Raw genomic sequence first — 24,330 nt, 5'->3', positions numbered from 1 at the left:
ATTTACCCTTGACGCCACCGTGTGATGGTCTAAATTGACCGGGCCGGTAGCGCTTCGACCAGCTGTGCCCTGGACACGAAAGTGGGCCGTCGATTTGCCCTCTGTAACCTTCTTACAGTATTCATTCGAATTAAGGTAAGCATACGGGACCACTGGTTTCTATTTTTCAATCAACAAACATGCATACAAGCAAGTAACTGTACCTAGTAATTTACCGCTGCTTGTTAATTAGGGCCTAATTAGTGAATATACCCACCACCCGTGGCGAACGCCAATTACCTTATGAACAGCCTGCACCTGTGCAACTGGGCAGGCTGCTGGCTCATCAAGTCTTTTTGGGTTACTTTCTAAGCTGTATGGAGCAATTCTCGGTAAGTTGGGGTCTTTTTCCGTCCTATTCCCTTACTACTGAAGGGTGGAGGCTGCAATATTTACCCTTGACGCCACCGTGTGATGGTCTAAATTGACCGGGCCGGTAGCGCTTCGACCAGCTGTGCCCTGGACACGAAAGTGGGCCGTCGATTTGCCCTCTGTAACCTTCTTACAGTATTCATTCGAATTAAGGTAAGCATACGGGACCACTGGTTTCTATTTTTCAATCAACAAACATGCATACAAGCAAGTAACTGTACCTAGTAATTTACCGCTGCTTGTTAATTAGGGCCTAATTAGTGAATATACCCACCACCCGTGGCGAACGCCAATTACCTTATGAACAGCCTGCACCTGTGCAACTGGGCAGGCTGCTGGCTCATCAAGTCTTTTTGGGTTACTTTCTAAGCTGTATGGAGCAATTCTCGGTAAGTTGGGGTCTTTTTCCGTCCTATTCCCTTACTACTGAAGGGTGGAGGCTGCAATATTTACCCTTGACGCCACCGTGTGATGGTCTAAATTGACCGGGCCGGTAGCGCTTCGACCAGCTGTGCCCTGGACACGAAAGTGGGCCGTCGATTTGCCCTCTGTAACCTTCTTACAGTATTCATTCGAATTAAGGTAAGCATACGGGACCACTGGTTTCTATTTTTCAATCAACAAACATGCATACAAGCAAGTAACTGTACCTAGTAATTTACCGCTGCTTGTTAATTAGGGCCTAATTAGTGAATATACCCACCACCCGTGGCGAACGCCAATTACCTTATGAACAGCCTGCACCTGTGCAACTGGGCAGGCTGCTGGCTCATCAAGTCTTTTTGGGTTACTTTCTAAGCTGTATGGAGCAATTCTCGGTAAGTTGGGGTCTTTTTCCGTCCTATTCCCTTACTACTGAAGGGTGGAGGCTGCAATATTTACCCTTGACGCCACCGTGTGATGGTCTAAATTGACCGGGCCGGTAGCGCTTCGACCAGCTGTGCCCTGGACACGAAAGTGGGCCGTCGATTTGCCCTCTGTAACCTTCTTACAGTATTCATTCGAATTAAGGTAAGCATACGGGACCACTGGTTTCTATTTTTCAATCAACAAACATGCATACAAGCAAGTAACTGTACCTAGTAATTTACCGCTGCTTGTTAATTAGGGCCTAATTAGTGAATATACCCACCACCCGTGGCGAACGCCAATTACCTTATGAACAGCCTGCACCTGTGCAACTGGGCAGGCTGCTGGCTCATCAAGTCTTTTTGGGTTACTTTCTAAGCTGTATGGAGCAATTCTCGGTAAGTTGGGGTCTTTTTCCGTCCTATTCCCTTACTACTGAAGGGTGGAGGCTGCAATATTTACCCTTGACGCCACCGTGTGATGGTCTAAATTGACCGGGCCGGTAGCGCTTCGACCAGCTGTGCCCTGGACACGAAAGTGGGCCGTCGATTTGCCCTCTGTAACCTTCTTACAGTATTCATTCGAATTAAGGTAAGCATACGGGACCACTGGTTTCTATTTTTCAATCAACAAACATGCATACAAGCAAGTAACTGTACCTAGTAATTTACCGCTGCTTGTTAATTAGGGCCTAATTAGTGAATATACCCACCACCCGTGGCGAACGCCAATTACCTTATGAACAGCCTGCACCTGTGCAACTGGGCAGGCTGCTGGCTCATCAAGTCTTTTTGGGTTACTTTCTAAGCTGTATGGAGCAATTCTCGGTAAGTTGGGGTCTTTTTCCGTCCTATTCCCTTACTACTGAAGGGTGGAGGCTGCAATATTTACCCTTGACGCCACCGTGTGATGGTCTAAATTGACCGGGCCGGTAGCGCTTCGACCAGCTGTGCCCTGGACACGAAAGTGGGCCGTCGATTTGCCCTCTGTAACCTTCTTACAGTATTCATTCGAATTAAGGTAAGCATACGGGACCACTGGTTTCTATTTTTCAATCAACAAACATGCATACAAGCAAGTAACTGTACCTAGTAATTTACCGCTGCTTGTTAATTAGGGCCTAATTAGTGAATATACCCACCACCCGTGGCGAACGCCAATTACCTTATGAACAGCCTGCACCTGTGCAACTGGGCAGGCTGCTGGCTCATCAAGTCTTTTTGGGTTACTTTCTAAGCTGTATGGAGCAATTCTCGGTAAGTTGGGGTCTTTTTCCGTCCTATTCCCTTACTACTGAAGGGTGGAGGCTGCAATATTTACCCTTGACGCCACCGTGTGATGGTCTAAATTGACCGGGCCGGTAGCGCTTCGACCAGCTGTGCCCTGGACACGAAAGTGGGCCGTCGATTTGCCCTCTGTAACCTTCTTACAGTATTCATTCGAATTAAGGTAAGCATACGGGACCACTGGTTTCTATTTTTCAATCAACAAACATGCATACAAGCAAGTAACTGTACCTAGTAATTTACCGCTGCTTGTTAATTAGGGCCTAATTAGTGAATATACCCACCACCCGTGGCGAACGCCAATTACCTTATGAACAGCCTGCACCTGTGCAACTGGGCAGGCTGCTGGCTCATCAAGTCTTTTTGGGTTACTTTCTAAGCTGTATGGAGCAATTCTCGGTAAGTTGGGGTCTTTTTCCGTCCTATTCCCTTACTACTGAAGGGTGGAGGCTGCAATATTTACCCTTGATGCCACCGTGTGATGGTCTAAATTGACCGGGCCGGTAGCGCTTCGACCAGCTGTGCCCTGGACACGAAAGTGGGCCGTCGATTTGCCCTCTGTAACCTTCTTACAGTATTCATTCGAATTAAGGTAAGCATACGGGACCACTGGTTTCTATTTTTCAATCAACAAACATGCATACAAGCAAGTAACTGTACCTAGTAATTTACCGCTGCTTGTTAATTAGGGCCTAATTAGTGAATATACCCACCACCCGTGGCGAACGCCAATTACCTTATGAACAGCCTGCACCTGTGCAACTGGGCAGGCTGCTGGCTCATCAAGTCTTTTTGGGTTACTTTCTAAGCTGTATGGAGCAATTCTCGGTAAGTTGGGGTCTTTTTCCGTCCTATTCCCTTACTACTGAAGGGTGGAGGCTGCAATATTTACCCTTGACGCCACCGTGTGATGGTCTAAATTGACCGGGCCGGTAGCGCTTCGACCAGCTGTGCCCTGGACACGAAAGTGGGCCGTCGATTTGCCCTCTGTAACCTTCTTACAGTATTCATTCGAATTAAGGTAAGCATACGGGACCACTGGTTTCTATTTTTCAATCAACAAACATGCATACAAGCAAGTAACTGTACCTAGTAATTTACCGCTGCTTGTTAATTAGGGCCTAATTAGTGAATATACCCACCACCCGTGGCGAACGCCAATTACCTTATGAACAGCCTGCACCTGTGCAACTGGGCAGGCTGCTGGCTCATCAAGTCTTTTTGGGTTACTTTCTAAGCTGTATGGAGCAATTCTCGGTAAGTTGGGGTCTTTTTCCGTCCTATTCCCTTACTACTGAAGGGTGGAGGCTGCAATATTTACCCTTGACGCCACCGTGTGATGGTCTAAATTGACCGGGCCGGTAGCGCTTCGACCAGCTGTGCCCTGGACACGAAAGTGGGCCGTCGATTTGCCCTCTGTAACCTTCTTACAGTATTCATTCGAATTAAGGTAAGCATACGGGACCACTGGTTTCTATTTTTCAATCAACAAACATGCATACAAGCAAGTAACTGTACCTAGTAATTTACCGCTGCTTGTTAATTAGGGCCTAATTAGTGAATATACCCACCACCCGTGGCGAACGCCAATTACCTTATGAACAGCCTGCACCTGTGCAACTGGGCAGGCTGCTGGCTCATCAAGTCTTTTTGGGTTACTTTCTAAGCTGTATGGAGCAATTCTCGGTAAGTTGGGGTCTTTTTCCGTCCTATTCCCTTACTACTGAAGGGTGGAGGCTGCAATATTTACCCTTGACGCCACCGTGTGATGGTCTAAATTGACCGGGCCGGTAGCGCTTCGACCAGCTGTGCCCTGGACACGAAAGTGGGCCGTCGATTTGCCCTCTGTAACCTTCTTACAGTATTCATTCGAATTAAGGTAAGCATACGGGACCACTGGTTTCTATTTTTCAATCAACAAACATGCATACAAGCAAGTAACTGTACCTAGTAATTTACCGCTGCTTGTTAATTAGGGCCTAATTAGTGAATATACCCACCACCCGTGGCGAACGCCAATTACCTTATGAACAGCCTGCACCTGTGCAACTGGGCAGGCTGCTGGCTCATCAAGTCTTTTTGGGTTACTTTCTAAGCTGTATGGAGCAATTCTCGGTAAGTTGGGGTCTTTTTCCGTCCTATTCCCTTACTACTGAAGGGTGGAGGCTGCAATATTTACCCTTGACGCCACCGTGTGATGGTCTAAATTGACCGGGCCGGTAGCGCTTCGACCAGCTGTGCCCTGGACACGAAAGTGGGCCGTCGATTTGCCCTCTGTAACCTTCTTACAGTATTCATTCGAATTAAGGTAAGCATACGGGACCACTGGTTTCTATTTTTCAATCAACAAACATGCATACAAGCAAGTAACTGTACCTAGTAATTTACCGCTGCTTGTTAATTAGGGCCTAATTAGTGAATATACCCACCACCCGTGGCGAACGCCAATTACCTTATGAACAGCCTGCACCTGTGCAACTGGGCAGGCTGCTGGCTCATCAAGTCTTTTTGGGTTACTTTCTAAGCTGTATGGAGCAATTCTCGGTAAGTTGGGGTCTTTTTCCGTCCTATTCCCTTACTACTGAAGGGTGGAGGCTGCAATATTTACCCTTGACGCCACCGTGTGATGGTCTAAATTGACCGGGCCGGTAGCGCTTCGACCAGCTGTGCCCTGGACACGAAAGTGGGCCGTCGATTTTCCCTCTGTAACCTTCTTACAGTATTCATTCGAATTAAGGTAAGCATATGGGACCACTGGTTTCTATTTTTCAATCAACAAACATGCATACAAGCAAGTAACTGTACCTAGTAATTAACCGCTGCTTGTTAATTAGGGCCTAATTAGTGAATATACCCACCACCCGTGGCGAACGCCAATTACCTTATGAACAGCCTGCACCTGTGCAACTGGGCAGGCTGCTGGCTCATCAAGTCTTTTTGGGTTACTTTCTAAGTTGTATGGAGCAATTCTCGGTAAGTTGGGATGTTTTTCCGTCCTATTCCCTTACTACTGAAGGGTGGAGGCTGCAATATTTACCCTTGACGCCACCGTGTGATGGTCTAAATTGACCGGGCCGGTAGCGCTTCGACCAGCTGTGCCCTGGACACGAAAGTGGGCCGTCGATTTTCCCTCTGTAACCTTCTTACAGTATTCATTCGAATTAAGGTAAGCATATGGGACCACTGGTTTCTATTTTTCAATCAACAAACATGCATACAAGCAAGTAACTGTACCTAGTAATTAACCGCTGCTTGTTAATTAGGGCCTAATTAGTGAATATACCCACCACCCGTGGCGAACGCCAATTACCTTATGAACAGCCTGCACCTGTGCAACTGGGCAGGCTGCTGGCTCATCAAGTCTTTTTGGGTTACTTTCTAAGTTGTATGGAGCAATTCTCGGTAAGTTGGGATGTTTTTCCGTCCTATTCCCTTACTACTGAAGGGTGGAGGCTGCAATATTTACCCTTGACGCCACCGTGTGATGGTCTAAATTGACCGGGCCGGTAGCGCTTCGACCAGCTGTGCCCTGGACACGAAAGTGGGCCGTCGATTTTCCCTCTGTAACCTTCTTACAGTATTCATTCGAATTAAGGTAAGCATATGGGACCACTGGTTTCTATTTTTCAATCAACAAACATGCATACAAGCAAGTAACTGTACCTAGTAATTAACCGCTGCTTGTTAATTAGGGCCTAATTAGTGAATATACCCACCACCCGTGGCGAACGCCAATTACCTTATGAACAGCCTGCACCTGTGCAACTGGGCAGGCTGCTGGCTCATCAAGTCTTTTTGGGTTACTTTCTAAGTTGTATGGAGCAATTCTCGGTAAGTTGGGATGTTTTTCCGTCCTATTCCCTTACTACTGAAGGGTGGAGGCTGCAATATTTACCCTTGACGCCACCGTGTGATGGTCTAAATTGACCGGGCCGGTAGCGCTTCGACCAGCTGTGCCCTGGACACGAAAGTGGGCCGTCGATTTTCCCTCTGTAACCTTCTTACAGTATTCATTCGAATTAAGGTAAGCATATGGGACCACTGGTTTCTATTTTTCAATCAACAAACATGCATACAAGCAAGTAACTGTACCTAGTAATTAACCGCTGCTTGTTAATTAGGGCCTAATTAGTGAATATACCCACCACCCGTGGCGAACGCCAATTACCTTATGAACAGCCTGCACCTGTGCAACTGGGCAGGCTGCTGGCTCATCAAGTCTTTTTGGGTTACTTTCTAAGTTGTATGGAGCAATTCTCGGTAAGTTGGGATGTTTTTCCGTCCTATTCCCTTACTACTGAAGGGTGGAGGCTGCAATATTTACCCTTGACGCCACCGTGTGATGGTCTAAATTGACCGGGCCGGTAGCGCTTCGACCAGCTGTGCCCTGGACACGAAAGTGGGCCGTCGATTTTCCCTCTGTAACCTTCTTACAGTATTCATTCGAATTAAGGTAAGCATATGGGACCACTGGTTTCTATTTTTCAATCAACAAACATGCATACAAGCAAGTAACTGTACCTAGTAATTAACCGCTGCTTGTTAATTAGGGCCTAATTAGTGAATATACCCACCACCCGTGGCGAACGCCAATTACCTTATGAACAGCCTGCACCTGTGCAACTGGGCAGGCTGCTGGCTCATCAAGTCTTTTTGGGTTACTTTCTAAGTTGTATGGAGCAATTCTCGGTAAGTTGGGATGTTTTTCCGTCCTATTCCCTTACTACTGAAGGGTGGAGGCTGCAATATTTACCCTTGACGCCACCGTGTGATGGTCTAAATTGACCGGGCCGGTAGCGCTTCGACCAGCTGTGCCCTGGACACGAAAGTGGGCCGTCGATTTTCCCTCTGTAACCTTCTTACAGTATTCATTCGAATTAAGGTAAGCATATGGGACCACTGGTTTCTATTTTTCAATCAACAAACATGCATACAAGCAAGTAACTGTACCTAGTAATTAACCGCTGCTTGTTAATTAGGGCCTAATTAGTGAATATACCCACCACCCGTGGCGAACGCCAATTACCTTATGAACAGCCTGCACCTGTGCAACTGGGCAGGCTGCTGGCTCATCAAGTCTTTTTGGGTTACTTTCTAAGTTGTATGGAGCAATTCTCGGTAAGTTGGGATGTTTTTCCGTCCTATTCCCTTACTACTGAAGGGTGGAGGCTGCAATATTTACCCTTGACGCCACCGTGTGATGGTCTAAATTGACCGGGCCGGTAGCGCTTCGACCAGCTGTGCCCTGGACACGAAAGTGGGCCGTCGATTTTCCCTCTGTAACCTTCTTACAGTATTCATTCGAATTAAGGTAAGCATATGGGACCACTGGTTTCTATTTTTCAATCAACAAACATGCATACAAGCAAGTAACTGTACCTAGTAATTAACCGCTGCTTGTTAATTAGGGCCTAATTAGTGAATATACCCACCACCCGTGGCGAACGCCAATTACCTTATGAACAGCCTGCACCTGTGCAACTGGGCAGGCTGCTGGCTCATCAAGTCTTTTTGGGTTACTTTCTAAGTTGTATGGAGCAATTCTCGGTAAGTTGGGATGTTTTTCCGTCCTATTCCCTTACTACTGAAGGGTGGAGGCTGCAATATTTACCCTTGACGCCACCGTGTGATGGTCTAAATTGACCGGGCCGGTAGCGCTTCGACCAGCTGTGCCCTGGACACGAAAGTGGGCCGTCGATTTTCCCTCTGTAACCTTCTTACAGTATTCATTCGAATTAAGGTAAGCATATGGGACCACTGGTTTCTATTTTTCAATCAACAAACATGCATACAAGCAAGTAACTGTACCTAGTAATTAACCGCTGCTTGTTAATTAGGGCCTAATTAGTGAATATACCCACCACCCGTGGCGAACGCCAATTACCTTATGAACAGCCTGCACCTGTGCAACTGGGCAGGCTGCTGGCTCATCAAGTCTTTTTGGGTTACTTTCTAAGTTGTATGGAGCAATTCTCGGTAAGTTGGGATGTTTTTCCGTCCTATTCCCTTACTACTGAAGGGTGGAGGCTGCAATATTTACCCTTGACGCCACCGTGTGATGGTCTAAATTGACCGGGCCGGTAGCGCTTCGACCAGCTGTGCCCTGGACACGAAAGTGGGCCGTCGATTTTCCCTCTGTAACCTTCTTACAGTATTCATTCGAATTAAGGTAAGCATATGGGACCACTGGTTTCTATTTTTCAATCAACAAACATGCATACAAGCAAGTAACTGTACCTAGTAATTAACCGCTGCTTGTTAATTAGGGCCTAATTAGTGAATATACCCACCACCCGTGGCGAACGCCAATTACCTTATGAACAGCCTGCACCTGTGCAACTGGGCAGGCTGCTGGCTCATCAAGTCTTTTTGGGTTACTTTCTAAGTTGTATGGAGCAATTCTCGGTAAGTTGGGATGTTTTTCCGTCCTATTCCCTTACTACTGAAGGGTGGAGGCTGCAATATTTACCCTTGACGCCACCGTGTGATGGTCTAAATTGACCGGGCCGGTAGCGCTTCGACCAGCTGTGCCCTGGACACGAAAGTGGGCCGTCGATTTTCCCTCTGTAACCTTCTTACAGTATTCATTCGAATTAAGGTAAGCATATGGGACCACTGGTTTCTATTTTTCAATCAACAAACATGCATACAAGCAAGTAACTGTACCTAGTAATTAACCGCTGCTTGTTAATTAGGGCCTAATTAGTGAATATACCCACCACCCGTGGCGAACGCCAATTACCTTATGAACAGCCTGCACCTGTGCAACTGGGCAGGCTGCTGGCTCATCAAGTCTTTTTGGGTTACTTTCTAAGTTGTATGGAGCAATTCTCGGTAAGTTGGGATGTTTTTCCGTCCTATTCCCTTACTACTGAAGGGTGGAGGCTGCAATATTTACCCTTGACGCCACCGTGTGATGGTCTAAATTGACCGGGCCGGTAGCGCTTCGACCAGCTGTGCCCTGGACACGAAAGTGGGCCGTCGATTTTCCCTCTGTAACCTTCTTACAGTATTCATTCGAATTAAGGTAAGCATATGGGACCACTGGTTTCTATTTTTCAATCAACAAACATGCAAAAAAAAAAAAAAAAAAAAAAAAAAAAAAAAAAAAAAAAAAAAAAAAAAAAAAAAAAACAAACATGCATACAAGCAAGTAACTGTACCTAGTAATTAACCGCTGCTTGTTAATTAGGGCCTAATTAGTGAATATACCCACCACCCGTGGCGAACGCCAATTACCTTATGAACAGCCTGCACCTGTGCAACTGGGCAGGCTGCTGGCTCATCAAGTCTTTTTGGGTTACTTTCTAAGTTGTATGGAGCAATTCTCGGTAAGTTGGGATGTTTTTCCGTCCTATTCCCTTACTACTGAAGGGTGGAGGCTGCAATATTTACCCTTGACGCCACCGTGTGATGGTCTAAATTGACCGGGCCGGTAGCGCTTCGACCAGCTGTGCCCTGGACACGAAAGTGGGCCGTCGATTTTCCCTCTGTAACCTTCTTACAGTATTCATTCGAATTAAGGTAAGCATATGGGACCACTGGTTTCTATTTTTCAATCAACAAACATGCATACAAGCAAGTAACTGTACCTAGTAATTAACCGCTGCTTGTTAATTAGGGCCTAATTAGTGAATATACCCACCACCCGTGGCGAACGCCAATTACCTTATGAACAGCCTGCACCTGTGCAACTGGGCAGGCTGCTGGCTCATCAAGTCTTTTTGGGTTACTTTCTAAGTTGTATGGAGCAATTCTCGGTAAGTTGGGATGTTTTTCCGTCCTATTCCCTTACTACTGAAGGGTGGAGGCTGCAATATTTACCCTTGACGCCACCGTGTGATGGTCTAAATTGACCGGGCCGGTAGCGCTTCGACCAGCTGTGCCCTGGACACGAAAGTGGGCCGTCGATTTTCCCTCTGTAACCTTCTTACAGTATTCATTCGAATTAAGGTAAGCATATGGGACCACTGGTTTCTATTTTTCAATCAACAAACATGCATACAAGCAAGTAACTGTACCTAGTAATTAACCGCTGCTTGTTAATTAGGGCCTAATTAGTGAATATACCCACCACCCGTGGCGAACGCCAATTACCTTATGAACAGCCTGCACCTGTGCAACTGGGCAGGCTGCTGGCTCATCAAGTCTTTTTGGGTTACTTTCTAAGTTGTATGGAGCAATTCTCGGTAAGTTGGGATGTTTTTCCGTCCTATTCCCTTACTACTGAAGGGTGGAGGCTGCAATATTTACCCTTGACGCCACCGTGTGATGGTCTAAATTGACCGGGCCGGTAGCGCTTCGACCAGCTGTGCCCTGGACACGAAAGTGGGCCGTCGATTTTCCCTCTGTAACCTTCTTACAGTATTCATTCGAATTAAGGTAAGCATATGGGACCACTGGTTTCTATTTTTCAATCAACAAACATGCATACAAGCAAGTAACTGTACCTAGTAATTAACCGCTGCTTGTTAATTAGGGCCTAATTAGTGAATATACCCACCACCCGTGGCGAACGCCAATTACCTTATGAACAGCCTGCACCTGTGCAACTGGGCAGGCTGCTGGCTCATCAAGTCTTTTTGGGTTACTTTCTAAGTTGTATGGAGCAATTCTCGGTAAGTTGGGATGTTTTTCCGTCCTATTCCCTTACTACTGAAGGGTGGAGGCTGCAATATTTACCCTTGACGCCACCGTGTGATGGTCTAAATTGACCGGGCCGGTAGCGCTTCGACCAGCTGTGCCCTGGACACGAAAGTGGGCCGTCGATTTTCCCTCTGTAACCTTCTTACAGTATTCATTCGAATTAAGGTAAGCATATGGGACCACTGGTTTCTATTTTTCAATCAACAAACATGCATACAAGCAAGTAACTGTACCTAGTAATTAACCGCTGCTTGTTAATTAGGGCCTAATTAGTGAATATACCCACCACCCGTGGCGAACGCCAATTACCTTATGAACAGCCTGCACCTGTGCAACTGGGCAGGCTGCTGGCTCATCAAGTCTTTTTGGGTTACTTTCTAAGTTGTATGGAGCAATTCTCGGTAAGTTGGGATGTTTTTCCGTCCTATTCCCTTACTACTGAAGGGTGGAGGCTGCAATATTTACCCTTGACGCCACCGTGTGATGGTCTAAATTGACCGGGCCGGTAGCGCTTCGACCAGCTGTGCCCTGGACACGAAAGTGGGCCGTCGATTTTCCCTCTGTAACCTTCTTACAGTATTCATTCGAATTAAGGTAAGCATATGGGACCACTGGTTTCTATTTTTCAATCAACAAACATGCATACAAGCAAGTAACTGTACCTAGTAATTAACCGCTGCTTGTTAATTAGGGCCTAATTAGTGAATATACCCACCACCCGTGGCGAACGCCAATTACCTTATGAACAGCCTGCACCTGTGCAACTGGGCAGGCTGCTGGCTCATCAAGTCTTTTTGGGTTACTTTCTAAGTTGTATGGAGCAATTCTCGGTAAGTTGGGATGTTTTTCCGTCCTATTCCCTTACTACTGAAGGGTGGAGGCTGCAATATTTACCCTTGACGCCACCGTGTGATGGTCTAAATTGACCGGGCCGGTAGCGCTTCGACCAGCTGTGCCCTGGACACGAAAGTGGGCCGTCGATTTTCCCTCTGTAACCTTCTTACAGTATTCATTCGAATTAAGGTAAGCATATGGGACCACTGGTTTCTATTTTTCAATCAACAAACATGCATACAAGCAAGTAACTGTACCTAGTAATTAACCGCTGCTTGTTAATTAGGGCCTAATTAGTGAATATACCCACCACCCGTGGCGAACGCCAATTACCTTATGAACAGCCTGCACCTGTGCAACTGGGCAGGCTGCTGGCTCATCAAGTCTTTTTGGGTTACTTTCTAAGTTGTATGGAGCAATTCTCGGTAAGTTGGGATGTTTTTCCGTCCTATTCCCTTACTACTGAAGGGTGGAGGCTGCAATATTTACCCTTGACGCCACCGTGTGATGGTCTAAATTGACCGGGCCGGTAGCGCTTCGACCAGCTGTGCCCTGGACACGAAAGTGGGCCGTCGATTTTCCCTCTGTAACCTTCTTACAGTATTCATTCGAATTAAGGTAAGCATATGGGACCACTGGTTTCTATTTTTCAATCAACAAACATGCATACAAGCAAGTAACTGTACCTAGTAATTAACCGCTGCTTGTTAATTAGGGCCTAATTAGTGAATATACCCACCACCCGTGGCGAACGCCAATTACCTTATGAACAGCCTGCACCTGTGCAACTGGGCAGGCTGCTGGCTCATCAAGTCTTTTTGGGTTACTTTCTAAGTTGTATGGAGCAATTCTCGGTAAGTTGGGATGTTTTTCCGTCCTATTCCCTTACTACTGAAGGGTGGAGGCTGCAATATTTACCCTTGACGCCACCGTGTGATGGTCTAAATTGACCGGGCCGGTAGCGCTTCGACCAGCTGTGCCCTGGACACGAAAGTGGGCCGTCGATTTTCCCTCTGTAACCTTCTTACAGTATTCATTCGAATTAAGGTAAGCATATGGGACCACTGGTTTCTATTTTTCAATCAACAAACATGCATACAAGCAAGTAACTGTACCTAGTAATTAACCGCTGCTTGTTAATTAGGGCCTAATTAGTGAATATACCCACCACCCGTGGCGAACGCCAATTACCTTATGAACAGCCTGCACCTGTGCAACTGGGCAGGCTGCTGGCTCATCAAGTCTTTTTGGGTTACTTTCTAAGTTGTATGGAGCAATTCTCGGTAAGTTGGGATGTTTTTCCGTCCTATTCCCTTACTACTGAAGGGTGGAGGCTGCAATATTTACCCTTGACGCCACCGTGTGATGGTCTAAATTGACCGGGCCGGTAGCGCTTCGACCAGCTGTGCCCTGGACACGAAAGTGGGCCGTCGATTTTCCCTCTGTAACCTTCTTACAGTATTCATTCGAATTAAGGTAAGCATATGGGACCACTGGTTTCTATTTTTCAATCAACAAACATGCATACAAGCAAGTAACTGTACCTAGTAATTAACCGCTGCTTGTTAATTAGGGCCTAATTAGTGAATATACCCACCACCCGTGGCGAACGCCAATTACCTTATGAACAGCCTGCACCTGTGCAACTGGGCAGGCTGCTGGCTCATCAAGTCTTTTTGGGTTACTTTCTAAGTTGTATGGAGCAATTCTCGGTAAGTTGGGATGTTTTTCCGTCCTATTCCCTTACTACTGAAGGGTGGAGGCTGCAATATTTACCCTTGACGCCACCGTGTGATGGTCTAAATTGACCGGGCCGGTAGCGCTTCGACCAGCTGTGCCCTGGACACGAAAGTGGGCCGTCGATTTTCCCTCTGTAACCTTCTTACAGTATTCATTCGAATTAAGGTAAGCATATGGGACCACTGGTTTCTATTTTTCAATCAACAAACATGCATACAAGCAAGTAACTGTACCTAGTAATTAACCGCTGCTTGTTAATTAGGGCCTAATTAGTGAATATACCCACCACCCGTGGCGAACGCCAATTACCTTATGAACAGCCTGCACCTGTGCAACTGGGCAGGCTGCTGGCTCATCAAGTCTTTTTGGGTTACTTTCTAAGTTGTATGGAGCAATTCTCGGTAAGTTGGGATGTTTTTCCGTCCTATTCCCTTACTACTGAAGGGTGGAGGCTGCAATATTTACCCTTGACGCCACCGTGTGATGGTCTAAATTGACCGGGCCGGTAGCGCTTCGACCAGCTGTGCCCTGGACACGAAAGTGGGCCGTCGATTTTCCCTCTGTAACCTTCTTACAGTATTCATTCGAATTAAGGTAAGCATATGGGACCACTGGTTTCTATTTTTCAATCAACAAACATGCATACAAGCAAGTAACTGTACCTAGTAATTAACCGCTGCTTGTTAATTAGGGCCTAATTAGTGAATATACCCACCACCCGTGGCGAACGCCAATTACCTTATGAACAGCCTGCACCTGTGCAACTGGGCAGGCTGCTGGCTCATCAAGTCTTTTTGGGTTACTTTCTAAGTTGTATGGAGCAATTCTCGGTAAGTTGGGATGTTTTTCCGTCCTATTCCCTTACTACTGAAGGGTGGAGGCTGCAATATTTACCCTTGACGCCACCGTGTGATGGTCTAAATTGACCGGGCCGGTAGCGCTTCGACCAGCTGTGCCCTGGACACGAAAGTGGGCCGTCGATTTTCCCTCTGTAACCTTCTTACAGTATTCATTCGAATTAAGGTAAGCATATGGGACCACTGGTTTCTATTTTTCAATCAACAAACATGCATACACAGCATTAGTAACTGTACCTAGTAATTAACCGCTGCTTGTTAATTAGGGCCTAATTAGTGAATATACCCACCACCCGTGGCGAACGCCAATTACCTTATGAACAGCCTGCACCTGTGCAACTGGGCAGGCTGCTGGCTCATCAAGTCTTTTTGGGTTACTTTCTAAGTTGTATGGAGCAATTCTCGGTAAGTTGGGATGTTTTTCCGTCCTATTCCCTTACTACTGAAGGGTGGAGGCTGCAATATTTACCCTTGACGCCACCGTGTGATGGTCTAAATTGACCGGGCCGGTAGCGCTTCGACCAGCTGTGCCCTGGACACGAAAGTGGGCCGTCGATTTTCCCTCTGTAACCTTCTTACAGTATTCATTCGAATTAAGGTAAGCATATGGGACCACTGGTTTCTATTTTTCAATCAACAAACATGACAAGCAAGTAACTGTACCTAGTAATTAACCGCTGCTTGTTAATTAGGGCCTAATTAGTGAATATACCCACCACCCGTGGCGAACGCCAATTACCTTATGAACAGCCTGCACCTGTGCAACTGGGCAGGCTGCTGGCTCATCAAGTCTTTTTGGGTTACTTTCTAAGTTGTATGGAGCAATTCTCGGTAAGTTGGGATGTTTTTCCGTCCTATTCCCTTACTACTGAAGGGTGGAGGCTGCAATATTTACCCTTGACGCCACCGTGTGATGGTCTAAATTGACCGGGCCGGTAGCGCTTCGACCAGCTGTGCCCTGGACACGAAAGTGGGCCGTCGATTTTCCCTCTGTAACCTTCTTACAGTATTCATTCGAATTAAGGTAAGCATATGGGACCACTGGTTTCTATTTTTCAATCAACAAACATGCATACAAGCAAGTAACTGTACCTAGTAATTAACCGCTGCTTGTTAATTAGGGCCTAATTAGTGAATATACCCACCACCCGTGGCGAACGCCAATTACCTTATGAACAGCCTGCACCTGTGCAACTGGGCAGGCTGCTGGCTCATCAAGTCTTTTTGGGTTACTTTCTAAGTTGTATGGAGCAATTCTCGGTAAGTTGGGATGTTTTTCCGTCCTATTCCCTTACTACTGAAGGGTGGAGGCTGCAATATTTACCCTTGACGCCACCGTGTGATGGTCTAAATTGACCGGGCCGGTAGCGCTTCGACCAGCTGTGCCCTGGACACGAAAGTGGGCCGTCGATTTTCCCTCTGTAACCTTCTTACAGTATTCATTCGAATTAAGGTAAGCATATGGGACCACTGGTTTCTATTTTTCAATCAACAAACATGCATACAAGCAAGTAACTGTACCTAGTAATTAACCGCTGCTTGTTAATTAGGGCCTAATTAGTGAATATACCCACCACCCGTGGCGAACGCCAATTACCTTATGAACAGCCTGCACCTGTGCAACTGGGCAGGCTGCTGGCTCATCAAGTCTTTTTGGGTTACTTTCTAAGTTGTATGGAGCAATTCTCGGTAAGTTGGGATGTTTTTCCGTCCTATTCCCTTACTACTGAAGGGTGGAGGCTGCAATATTTACCCTTGACGCCACCGTGTGATGGTCTAAATTGACCGGGCCGGTAGCGCTTCGACCAGCTGTGCCCTGGACACGAAAGTGGGCCGTCGATTTTCCCTCTGTAACCTTCTTACAGTATTCATTCGAATTAAGGTAAGCATATGGGACCACTGGTTTCTATTTTTCAATCAACAAACATGCATACAAGCAAGTAACTGTACCTAGTAATTAACCGCTGCTTGTTAATTAGGGCCTAATTAGTGAATATACCCACCACCCGTGGCGAACGCCAATTACCTTATGAACAGCCTGCACCTGTGCAACTGGGCAGGCTGCTGGCTCATCAAGTCTTTTTGGGTTACTTTCTAAGTTGTATGGAGCAATTCTCGGTAAGTTGGGATGTTTTTCCGTCCTATTCCCTTACTACTGAAGGGTGGAGGCTGCAATATTTACCCTTGACGCCACCGTGTGATGGTCTAAATTGACCGGGCCGGTAGCGCTTCGACCAGCTGTGCCCTGGACACGAAAGTGGGCCGTCGATTTTCCCTCTGTAACCTTCTTACAGTATTCATTCGAATTAAGGTAAGCATATGGGACCACTGGTTTCTATTTTTCAATCAACAAACATGCATACAAGCAAGTAACTGTACCTAGTAATTAACCGCTGCTTGTTAATTAGGGCCTAATTAGTGAATATACCCACCACCCGTGGCGAACGCCAATTACCTTATGAACAGCCTGCACCTGTGCAACTGGGCAGGCTGCTGGCTCATCAAGTCTTTTTGGGTTACTTTCTAAGTTGTATGGAGCAATTCTCGGTAAGTTGGGATGTTTTTCCGTCCTATTCCCTTACTACTGAAGGGTGGAGGCTGCAATATTTACCCTTGACGCCACCGTGTGATGGTCTAAATTGACCGGGCCGGTAGCGCTTCGACCAGCTGTGCCCTGGACACGAAAGTGGGCCGTCGATTTTCCCTCTGTAACCTTCTTACAGTATTCATTCGAATTAAGGTAAGCATATGGGACCACTGGTTTCTATTTTTCAATCAACAAACATGCATACAAGCAAGTAACTGTACCTAGTAATTAACCGCTGCTTGTTAATTAGGGCCTAATTAGTGAATATACCCACCACCCGTGGCGAACGCCAATTACCTTATGAACAGCCTGCACCTGTGCAACTGGGCAGGCTGCTGGCTCATCAAGTCTTTTTGGGTTACTTTCTAAGTTGTATGGAGCAATTCTCGGTAAGTTGGGATGTTTTTCCGTCCTATTCCCTTACTACTGAAGGGTGGAGGCTGCAATATTTACCCTTGACGCCACCGTGTGATGGTCTAAATTGACCGGGCCGGTAGCGCTTCGACCAGCTGTGCCCTGGACACGAAAGTGGGCCGTCGATTTTCCCTCTGTAACCTTCTTACAGTATTCATTCGAATTAAGGTAAGCATATGGGACCACTGGTTTCTATTTTTCAATCAACAAACATGCATACAAGCAAGTAACTGTACCTAGTAATTAACCGCTGCTTGTTAATTAGGGCCTAATTAGTGAATATACCCACCACCCGTGGCGAACGCCAATTACCTTATGAACAGCCTGCACCTGTGCAACTGGGCAGGCTGCTGGCTCATCAAGTCTTTTTGGGTTACTTTCTAAGTTGTATGGAGCAATTCTCGGTAAGTTGGGATGTTTTTCCGTCCTATTCCCTTACTACTGAAGGGTGGAGGCTGCAATATTTACCCTTGACGCCACCGTGTGATGGTCTAAATTGACCGGGCCGGTAGCGCTTCGACCAGCTGTGCCCTGGACACGAAAGTGGGCCGTCGATTTTCCCTCTGTAACCTTCTTACAGTATTCATTCGAATTAAGGTAAGCATATGGGACCACTGGTTTCTATTTTTCAATCAACAAACATGCATACAAGCAAGTAACTGTACCTAGTAATTAACCGCTGCTTGTTAATTAGGGCCTAATTAGTGAATATACCCACCACCCGTGGCGAACGCCAATTACCTTATGAACAGCCTGCACCTGTGCAACTGGGCAGGCTGCTGGCTCATCAAGTCTTTTTGGGTTACTTTCTAAGTTGTATGGAGCAATTCTCGGTAAGTTGGGATGTTTTTCCGTCCTATTCCCTTACTACTGAAGGGTGGAGGCTGCAATATTTACCCTTGACGCCACCGTGTGATGGTCTAAATTGACCGGGCCGGTAGCGCTTCGACCAGCTGTGCCCTGGACACGAAAGTGGGCCGTCGATTTTCCCTCTGTAACCTTCTTACAGTATTCATTCGAATTAAGGTAAGCATATGGGACCACTGGTTTCTATTTTTCAATCAACAAACATGCATACAAGCAAGTAACTGTACCTAGTAATTAACCGCTGCTTGTTAATTAGGGCCTAATTAGTGAATATACCCACCACCCGTGGCGAACGCCAATTACCTTATGAACAGCCTGCACCTGTGCAACTGGGCAGGCTGCTGGCTCATCAAGTCTTTTTGGGTTACTTTCTAAGTTGTATGGAGCAATTCTCGGTAAGTTGGGATGTTTTTCCGTCCTATTCCCTTACTACTGAAGGGTGGAGGCTGCAATATTTACCCTTGACGCCACCGTGTGATGGTCTAAATTGACCGGGCCGGTAGCGCTTCGACCAGCTGTGCCCTGGACACGAAAGTGGGCCGTCGATTTTCCCTCTGTAACCTTCTTACAGTATTCATTCGAATTAAGGTAAGCATATGGGACCACTGGTTTCTATTTTTCAATCAACAAACATGCATACAAGCAAGTAACTGTACCTAGTAATTAACCGCTGCTTGTTAATTAGGGCCTAATTAGTGAATATACCCACCACCCGTGGCGAACGCCAATTACCTTATGAACAGCCTGCACCTGTGCAACTGGGCAGGCTGCTGGCTCATCAAGTCTTTTTGGGTTACTTTCTAAGTTGTATGGAGCAATTCTCGGTAAGTTGGGATGTTTTTCCGTCCTATTCCCTTACTACTGAAGGGTGGAGGCTGCAATATTTACCCTTGACGCCACCGTGTGATGGTCTAAATTGACCGGGCCGGTAGCGCTTCGACCAGCTGTGCCCTGGACACGAAAGTGGGCCGTCGATTTTCCCTCTGTAACCTTCTTACAGTATTCATTCGAATTAAGGTAAGCATATGGGACCACTGGTTTCTATTTTTCAATCAACAAACATGCATACAAGCAAGTAACTGTACCTAGTAATTAACCGCTGCTTGTTAATTAGGGCCTAATTAGTGAATATACCCACCACCCGTGGCGAACGCCAATTACCTTATGAACAGCCTGCACCTGTGCAACTGGGCAGGCTGCTGGCTCATCAAGTCTTTTTCTTTTTGGGTTACTTTCTAAGTTGTATGGAGCAATTCTCGGTAAGTTGGGATGTTTTTCCGTCCTATTCCCTTACTACTGAAGGGTGGAGGCTGCAATATTTACCCTTGACGCCACCGTGTGATGGTCTAAATTGACCGGGCCGGTAGCGCTTCGACCAGCTGTGCCCTGGACACGAAAGTGGGCCGTCGATTTTCCCTCTGTAACCTTCTTACAGTATTCATTCGAATTAAGGTAAGCATATGGGACCACTGGTTTCTATTTTTCAATCAACAAACATGCATACAAGAAGCAAGTAACTGTACCTAGTAATTAACCGCTGCTTGTTAATTAGGGCCTAATTAGTGAATATACCCACCACCCGTGGCGAACGCCAATTACCTTATGAACAGCCTGCACCTGTGCAACTGGGCAGGCTGCTGGCTCATCAAGTCTTTTTGGGTTACTTTCTAAGTTGTATGGAGCAATTCTCGGTAAGTTGGGATGTTTTTCCGTCCTATTCCCTTACTACTGAAGGGTGGAGGCTGCAATATTTACCCTTGACGCCACCGTGTGATGGTCTAAATTGACCGGGCCGGTAGCGCTTCGACCAGCTGTGCCCTGGACACGAAAGTGGGCCGTCGATTTTCCCTCTGTAACCTTCTTACAGTATTCATTCGAATTAAGGTAAGCATATGGGACCACTGGTTTCTATTTTTCAATCAACAAACATGCATACAAGCAAGTAACTGTACCTAGTAATTAACCGCTGCTTGTTAATTAGGGCCTAATTAGTGAATATACCCACCACCCGTGGCGAACGCCAATTACCTTATGAACAGCCTGCACCTGTGCAACTGGGCAGGCTGCTGGCTCATCAAGTCTTTTTGGGTTACTTTCTAAGTTGTATGGAGCAATTCTCGGTAAGTTGGGATGTTTTTCCGTCCTATTCCCTTACTACTGAAGGGTGGAGGCTGCAATATTTACCCTTGACGCCACCGTGTGATGGTCTAAATTGACCGGGCCGGTAGCGCTTCGACCAGCTGTGCCCTGGACACGAAAGTGGGCCGTCGATTTTCCCTCTCTTCTTACAGTATTCATTCGAATTAAGGTAAGCATATGGGACCACTGGTTTCTATTTTTCAATCAACAAACATGCATACAAGCAAGTAACTGTACCTAGTAATTAACCGCTGCTTGTTAATTAGGGCCTAATTAGTGAATATACCCACCACCCGTGGCGAACGCCAATTACCTTATGAACAGCCTGCACCTGTGCAACTGGGCAGGCTGCTGGCTCATCAAGTCTTTTTGGGTTACTTTCTAAGTTGTATGGAGCAATTCTCGGTAAGTTGGGATGTTTTTCCGTCCTATTCCCTTACTACTGAAGGGTGGAGGCTGCAATATTTACCCTTGACGCCACCGTGTGATGGTCTAAATTGACCGGGCCGGTAGCGCTTCGACCAGCTGTGCCCTGGACACGAAAGTGGGCCGTCGATTTTCCCTCTGTAACCTTCTTACAGTATTCATTCGAATTAAGGTAAGCATATGGGACCACTGGTTTCTATTTTTCAATCAACAAACATGCATACAAGCAAGTAACTGTACCTAGTAATTAACCGCTGCTTGTTAATTAGGGCCTAATTAGTGAATATACCCACCACCCGTGGCGAACGCCAATTACCTTATGAACAGCCTGCACCTGTGCAACTGGGCAGGCTGCTGGCTCATCAAGTCTTTTTGGGTTACTTTCTAAGTTGTATGGAGCAATTCTCGGTAAGTTGGGATGTTTTTCCGTCCTATTCCCTTACTACTGAAGGGTGGAGGCTGCAATATTTACCCTTGACGCCACCGTGTGATGGTCTAAATTGACCGGGCCGGTAGCGCTTCGACCAGCTGTGCCCTGGACACGAAAGTGGGCCGTCGATTTTCCCTCTGTAACCTTCTTACAGTATTCATTCGAATTAAGGTAAGCATATGGGACCACTGGTTTCTATTTTTCAATCAACAAACATGCATACAAGCAAGTAACTGTACCTAGTAATTAACCGCTGCTTGTTAATTAGGGCCTAATTAGTGAATATACCCACCACCCGTGGCGAACGCCAATTACCTTATGAACAGCCTGCACCTGTGCAACTGGGCAGGCTGCTGGCTCATCAAGTCTTTTTGGGTTACTTTCTAAGTTGTATGGAGCAATTCTCGGTAAGTTGGGATGTTTTTCCGTCCTATTCCCTTACTACTGAAGGGTGGAGGCTGCAATATTTACCCTTGACGCCACCGTGTGATGGTCTAAATTGACCGGGCCGGTAGCGCTTCGACCAGCTGTGCCCTGGACACGAAAGTGGGCCGTCGATTTTCCCTCTGTAACCTTCTTACAGTATTCATTCGAATTAAGGTAAGCATATGGGACCACTGGTTTCTATTTTTCAATCAACAAACATGCATACAAGCAAGTAACTGTACCTAGTAATTAACCGCTGCTTGTTAATTAGGGCCTAATTAGTGAATATACCCACCACCCGTGGCGAACGCCAATTACCTTATGAACAGCCTGCACCTGTGCAACTGGGCAGGCTGCTGGCTCATCAAGTCTTTTTGGGTTACTTTCTAAGTTGTATGGAGCAATTCTCGGTAAGTTGGGATGTTTTTCCGTCCTATTCCCTTACTACTGAAGGGTGGAGGCTGCAATATTTACCCTTGACGCCACCGTGTGATGGTCTAAATTGACCGGGCCGGTAGCGCTTCGACCAGCTGTGCCCTGGACACGAAAGTGGGCCGTCGATTTTCCCTCTGTAACCTTCTTACAGTATTCATTCGAATTAAGGTAAGCATATGGGACCACTGGTTTCTATTTTTCAATCAACAAACATGCATACAAGCAAGTAACTGTACCTAGTAATTAACCGCTGCTTGTTAATTAGGGCCTAATTAGTGAATATACCCACCACCCGTGGCGAACGCCAATTACCTTATGAACAGCCTGCACCTGTGCAACTGGGCAGGCTGCTGGCTCATCAAGTCTTTTTGGGTTACTTTCTAAGTTGTATGGAGCAATTCTCGGTAAGTTGGGATGTTTTTCCGTCCTATTCCCTTACTACTGAAGGGTGGAGGCTGCAATATTTACCCTTGACGCCACCGTGTGATGGTCTAAATTGACCGGGCCGGTAGCGCTTCGACCAGCTGTGCCCTGGACACGAAAGTGGGCCGTCGATTTTCCCTCTGTAACCTTCTTACAGTATTCATTCGAATTAAGGTAAGCATATGGGACCACTGGTTTCTATTTTTCAATCAACAAACATGCATACAAGCAAGTAACTGTACCTAGTAATTAACCGCTGCTTGTTAATTAGGGCCTAATTAGTGAATATACCCACCACCCGTGGCGAACGCCAATTACCTTATGAACAGCCTGCACCTGTGCAACTGGGCAGGCTGCTGGCTCATCAAGTCTTTTTGGGTTACTTTCTAAGTTGTATGGAGCAATTCTCGGTAAGTTGGGATGTTTTTCCGTCCTATTCCCTTACTACTGAAGGGTGGAGGCTGCAATATTTACCCTTGACGCCACCGTGTGATGGTCTAAATTGACCGGGCCGGTAGCGCTTCGACCAGCTGTGCCCTGGACACGAAAGTGGGCCGTCGATTTTCCCTCTGTAACCTTCTTACAGTATTCATTCGAATTAAGGTAAGCATATGGGACCACTGGTTTCTATTTTTCAATCAACAAACATGCATACAAGCAAGTAACTGTACCTAGTAATTAACCGCTGCTTGTTAATTAGGGCCTAATTAGTGAATATACCCACCACCCGTGGCGAACGCCAATTACCTTATGAACAGCCTGCACCTGTGCAACTGGGCAGGCTGCTGGCTCATCAAGTCTTTTTGGGTTACTTTCTAAGTTGTATGGAGCAATTCTCGGTAAGTTGGGATGTTTTTCCGTCCTATTCCCTTACTACTGAAGGGTGGAGGCTGCAATATTTACCCTTGACGCCACCGTGTGATGGTCTAAATTGACCGGGCCGGTAGCGCTTCGACCAGCTGTGCCCTGGACACGAAAGTGGGCCGTCGATTTTCCCTCTGTAACCTTCTTACAGTATTCATTCGAATTAAGGTAAGCATATGGGACCACTGGTTTCTATTTTTCAATCAACAAACATGCATACAAGCAAGTAACTGTACCTAGTAATTAACCGCTGCTTGTTAATTAGGGCCTAATTAGTGAATATACCCACCACCCGTGGCGAACGCCAATTACCTTATGAACAGCCTGCACCTGTGCAACTGGGCAGGCTGCTGGCTCATCAAGTCTTTTTGGGTTACTTTCTAAGTTGTATGGAGCAATTCTCGGTAAGTTGGGATGTTTTTCCGTCCTATTCCCTTACTACTGAAGGGTGGAGGCTGCAATATTTACCCTTGACGCCACCGTGTGATGGTCTAAATTGACCGGGCCGGTAGCGCTTCGACCAGCTGTGCCCTGGACACGAAAGTGGGCCGTCGATTTTCCCTCTGTAACCTTCTTACAGTATTCATTCGAATTAAGGTAAGCATATGGGACCACTGGTTTCTATTTTTCAATCAACAAACATGCATACAAGCAAGTAACTGTACCTAGTAATTAACCGCTGCTTGTTAATTAGGG

The sequence above is a fragment of the Ascidiella aspersa genome, chromosome 7 (assembly GCF_963924565.1).
Source record: "Ascidiella aspersa chromosome 7, kaAscAspe10.2, whole genome shotgun sequence".
NCBI classification, from domain to species: domain Eukaryota; kingdom Metazoa; phylum Chordata; class Ascidiacea; order Phlebobranchia; family Ascidiidae; genus Ascidiella; species Ascidiella aspersa.
The sequence above is the reverse complement of the archived record's forward strand: the minus strand, read 5'-3'. Positions refer to the sequence as shown.